The following is a 6000-nucleotide window of genomic DNA, read 5'->3' on the forward strand; positions in this document are numbered from 1 at the left end:
TCATGATTCTTGAAAAACACCTCAATCGAGAGGATGAACCAACCGCACTTCATCTACGGAAGAAAAGATTGATGCATATAGTTATGCACCTGAAAAACTCTCAGAACCTGAGTAAACGTTTAACACGTATCTGTACTAGCTCCTTTGGCATTATTGTTACCGAAAATAACATTGCAATTTTTTCAAATTAGCCAATTTTATCACAGCTCCAGCAAGTCAACTTCGACTTTTTGTTCGAAACAACCTTATTATAACCTCGATATGTATGCGTGCTCTTTTATTGTTACCGGGGAACCTTTTATATTCCACCATATTACCATCAGCGTTTAATCATCTAAAAACACAATACTATTGAAACCACCTCGAATTAATAACCAATGATTTAGATATTGTAACAGACAGAAACCTGGGCTAGATGTAAGATGACATTTTTAGCCTTAGGCATATATGTGTGGTTATATATGTTTTTATTTTAATTTAATGTTTATTGTTATTTTATTATTTGGTTAAGACCAGTTTGTGACAAGGGTCATAGAACATGTTTGTTTATTTAATTTGGACTCCGTTAGGGCCGCCTAACGAGGTATGAATGATTTCAGATAACTGATAAATACCCGTGTATTGAGGGGTATGGGTTTTAACCCAAATAAGTGTAAATGAGCTGCTCATTTATCTCATTTCCACCTTCTCTCTAAAAACACCCCGTACCTAACTTTCACCTCCTTGAAAACCCTAAATCATCCAATCTCGTTTTTGTGTTTAAATCAAGTTAGAAACCGATTCCTTGTGTCATTGTGATTCTAACAAGGTAAGGTTTGTAAGATTTCATGATCAAATCTATGATTTAATGGGTTTTAAAGTTAGTTTTTGTTAAAATGGGTTTTTGAGTCAAATTGGTCAATTTTGATGTTGTTTGTGTGAAATTGTTGTGGGTTTAGGTCCTATAACGTTCTATAAACAAGATGTAGTTGGTTTTAAGGTCAAATTTGAGTCTAGGAACGAGATTTGGTGATTTTTGGGCAAAACCCGTCACTTTTGTAGCTGTTTCTGCTGAAGAACACCGTCGGACGATCGTCCAGGACGTTGACCCGATCGTCTAGGACGTTGACCCGATCGTCCAGGACGTTGACCCGATGGTCGACCTACTCCCCGATGGTCGACCTACTCCCGATCGTCTGAGACCTACTCCCGATGGTCGACCTACTCCCCGATGGTTGACCTACTCCTCGATGGTCGACCTACTCCCGATGGTTTGAGACGTTGACCCGATGGTCCGAGACTTTGACCCGATGGTCAGAGACCTTGACCCTACGGTCTCCTGCGTTTTTGGAAAAATTGTTTTGGTCGTAACTTTCAAACCGTAACTCCGTTTTTGATGAACCAAATATCGTTAGAATCATATTGACGAGTAGTTTTCAATGGTAAACTTTTAAGAAGCTATATTAAACTGTTTTTGGGGTGGGAAAATAGGATTTAGCGTGTATGACCCGTTTTGCACGCACTTATGCGATGATATTGATTGGGCTTATGTTGTAGACTTATAATATGATGATATAACATAGTTTATAGTATGATTTGACTATAATTTTGATTAGGGCCCTATACTAACTTGGTTTATATTGTTCTCAGGAGATAAGAACAAGGAGGAAGCTCAGATTTAGATAACTGAGCTGAAGCTGGTAATTGGTGAGTGGGTCTATCTTCGGATAGAGTTTAAGTAGCATGCCATGCTACTATGATTTATTCTATTACCATGCTTGGATATAGTGATACTGCCATGCTTAGATAATGATTGCATGCTTACTGTGATTATGTGATATTATGTGCGCACTGTGTTTGACACCAGCTGGGCCTGAGGAGGCTGGGGACTTCTAACTGGGCCTGAGGAGGTTAAAGTTCGTATGAGGTCAACCGGGCCAGAGGAGGTTGGGTCCATGGATTATCGATTGTGGAGTATAGTTTTGAATGACGCACCCCCTGCGTCCGGATGACTATGCTGTGAATCGTGTAGCAAGGACTATCGGTAGACTCTAGCCCAATCAACTAGGAGTCGTGTGCTCGTACAAGCTGTCGATCCTCATATTGTCTTTAGTTGTATGATAGTTGGACGTTCGCATGTGTGGTGCTTATGCGATATCTGTTAGATAGATTCCATTCACTTAGCGTTATGCTAATCCCCCACATTTCTACCATTGCAGGTTTAGGTACTGCTAGTTTGGACGGGTGCTTGTGATGAAGACATGTTTGACATGTGAACTCTGATGTGTACTTTGTATCATGTATTTTGTAATAAATAACACCGTTGTGTAAACTTAATTTTAATTATGTGGATTATGTTTGTGATATATTAAATGTTATGTTTTTAATATATAAGTCTTCCGCTGTTTTTTAAAAAAAATGGCCGGTGTTACAAGTTGATATCAGAGCATAGGTTTGGCAGCAAGTACATGCATGTATATTGTTCCCAAACTTTGTGACTAGTCAAACATGTCAGTGGGATGGGGGTTATGTTAATGCAGGATATGTGTGTGTTAGTTATGTTTGAACTAACCGCTATCCACTAAGCTTTTGTGTGAGTTATTTTGTAGCACAGGAATGGCTGATAGAAACACAACTGGCCCATCTAACCCCGGAACATACAGAGCACCTGATGGGGTTGTTGAGTCTGATGATGATCAGAATAGTTACATCCTTGAGTTAAAAAGCAAGCTAAAAGAGGCTGAAGATAAAATTAATGAGCTTGAATTGACGAGGCATTCGGGAAATGATGATACACCACCGGGATTCCCAACTGCATAATCCCATACAATTCCTAATATAAATCAGACGCAGTTTCAGTACCCGATGCAGAATCAGTTTCCTTAACAATACAATGTACCGCCTCAGAATGCTTATCCTTATCAAAACCCCTATATGATGAATCAATATCAAATGCCATTGTTTCCACAACAGTTCATTCCACCTCCGAAAAAGTGTTCTTACAAGAATTTCCGTGATTGCAAACCCCCAGAGTTTTCAGGGAGCACAGATCTGACAGAAACTCTTAACTGGTTGCGGGAAATGGAGTGGGTATTTGAAGCCTGTCAATGTGAACTCGAGTTACGAGTTACGTATGCTGGTAGAATGTTGAAAGGTCGGGCAATGGTTTGGTGGGATTCCTTGATATCAAGCATACCAAGGGAACAAATAAGTATGATTACATGGGAGAAATTTTATGGGAAGTTCTGTGAGCAGTACTGTAACCCTTTTAATTTGAATCGCATCAAAACTGAATTTCTAGAAATGAAGATGATACCTCAGATGACGATTGATGAGGTAGTGGAGAAGTATATGGATAAGCTAAGATTTGTGCAACAGTGGGTGCCGGATGAATCATCTCGGATTCAACATTTTGTAAACGTGATTTTACCGGAGTACAGAACCTTCATGAGAACAGCTACATCATTATCTCAGGCTATTGTGCTAGCCAAGATGGTGGAAAGTGATGTTAAGGCAGCTAAAAGTAGGATGTTTGGTAATGTGGTGAATCAGGGCGGATAAGCGTCTAGTCAGTCGGGATCTAAGTCCAAGAAGTCAGGCGGGCTTAGATCAAAGGGTAAAAGTGGTCAGAGTATTTCTGGGTCTGGATCTGGTAGAGGGGATTGGTGCCGTAATTGTAAATCTTCGCATAAAGGTCAGTGTTCAGAAGCAACTAGACGGTGTATAAGATGTGGTGTTATTGGGCATGATCCGCAGGCTTGTTCATTCCCGAGTAGTGTGTGCTGGAATTGTCATCAACCAGGACATCGTGCTGCAAGTTGTCCGTCAAAGAGTGTTAGTTCCGGGGCAGGGTCAGGTGTGCGTTCGGCATCAGCCGGAGGGTCTACTGCCTCGAGTGGGCAGAAGAGGAAGAACCCTCCATCAGCAGAGGTCAGGGCTTTTCAGATGTCAGTTGAGACAGCTACAGCAACTGACGATGTGATCACCGTTATGTTCTTAATCAACTCAATACCTGCTAGAGTATTGTTTGATTCTGGTGCGAATATGACATTTATGTCTTTAGATTTCTGTACTAAGCTAGAGTTACCTGCTACTGTGTTGCCCGAGCCTGTTAGAGTAGAGGTAGCTGATGGTAAGACGGTTCTAGTCACAACATATGTGTCTGGAGCTAGTATAGAAATTGATGGTAGACCATTCGCTATGTCCTGTTTAGTTCTGCCTATCCCTAGTTTTGACGTAGTGTTAGGAATGAACTGGATGAGCTTACATAAGGCCCACATTAAGTGTGATAAGAATATTGTGACTTTCCGTTTGACCGATGGAACCCGTGTTGTAGCCCGTGGGGAACGGGGTGGGTTCAGTTTTCCGCTGATTTCAATGATGAAGGCAAAGAAGTCACTTGCTAAGGGTTGTGAATCGTTTCTTGCATATGTGATTGATGCCAAGAAAGAGAAGAAAACGATCTTCAATATTCCAGTGGTTTCTGAATTCCCAGAGGTGTTTCCAGATGAGTTACCAGGTCTACCTCCAGTGAGGGAAGTGGAATGTAAGATTGATTTAATGCCGGGAACTACTCCAATTGCGAAAGCTCCATACCGTTAAGCTCCGTCTGAGATTCGCGAGATGATGTCTCAGATTCAAGAATTGTTAGATCGTGGGTTTATTCGACCTAGTTCATCTCCATGGGGTGCTCCTGTATTGTTCGTGAAAAAGAAAGATGGTTCAATGCGTATGTGTATCGATTACCGTGAGTTGAACAAAGGAACCGTGAAGAATAAATATCCTTTACCTCGAATAGACAATTTATTAGATCAGTTGCAGGGTGCTTCATACTTTTCAAAGATAGACTTAAGGTCAGGGTATCATCAGGTTCGGGTTGCAGAATCAGATATACCGAAAACCGCATTTAGAACAAGGTATGGTCATTACGAGTTTTTGGTTATGCCGTTTGGGTTGACGAATGCGCCAGCGATTTTCATGGATTTAATGAATAGAGTGTGTCGTCCGCTTTTAGACAAGTTTGTGATTGTGTTTATTGACGACATATTGGTGTATTCGAAAATAGAGGTTGAGCATGCTGAGCCTTTGAGACAGGTTTTGAATCTTTTGAAACGAGAATAGCTGTTTGCTAAGGTTTCAAAATGTGAGTTCTGGTTACGAGAGGTTTAGTTTTTGGGTCATGTTATATGTGCTGAGGGTATCAAAGTGGATCCTTCCAAAATAGAAGCGGTAATGAATTGGAATTCTCCGAAGAATCCTACTGAGATTAAGAGTTTTCTGGGATTGGCCGGTTATTATCGCAGATTTATCAACGATTTCTCGAAAATAGCGGGTTTGTTGACTATGTTGACTCGAAAAGACGTAGCCTTTTGATGGAATGATGAACAAGAAAAGGCTTTTCAGACATTGAAACAATTGTTGTGTCAGGCACCAGTGTTAGCTTTACCAGAGGGTTCAGATGATTTTGTAGTATATTGTGATGCTTCATTTGCCAGATTGGGTTGCGTATTGATGCAGAGAGACAGAGTAATTACTTACGCTTCGCGTCAGTTGAAAAATCATGAGAAGAATTACCCAGTGCATGATCTTGAAATGGCTGCAGTAGTGTTTGCTTTGAAACTATGGAGACACTATTTGTATGGAACCCATTGTGTTATATGCACAGATCACAAGAGTTTGCAGTATATTTTCTCATAGAAAGAAATGAATATGCGTCAAAGACGGTGGCAAGAGTTGATTAAAGATTATGACTGTGAAATTAAATACCATCCGGGTAAAGCAAACGTCGTTGCAGATGCTTTAAGTCTCAAAAAGTCTAATGAGAATATTAAATTTATGCGTTTGTGTATAACTTCAGATTTAATTGATCAACTGAAAACTGTTCAAGCCGCTGCTTTGGAAGAAGAACATGCTAAATCTGAACTTATGAATAAACGAAAATTTGACCTAGCCAATGACTCACGTGGACTTAAAACCTTTCATGACCACGTTTGGGTGCCTATGCTCGGAGACTTGAGGGAT

This window comes from Rutidosis leptorrhynchoides, chromosome 6, assembly GCF_046630445.1.
Source record: "Rutidosis leptorrhynchoides isolate AG116_Rl617_1_P2 chromosome 6, CSIRO_AGI_Rlap_v1, whole genome shotgun sequence".
NCBI classification, from domain to species: domain Eukaryota; kingdom Viridiplantae; phylum Streptophyta; class Magnoliopsida; order Asterales; family Asteraceae; genus Rutidosis; species Rutidosis leptorrhynchoides.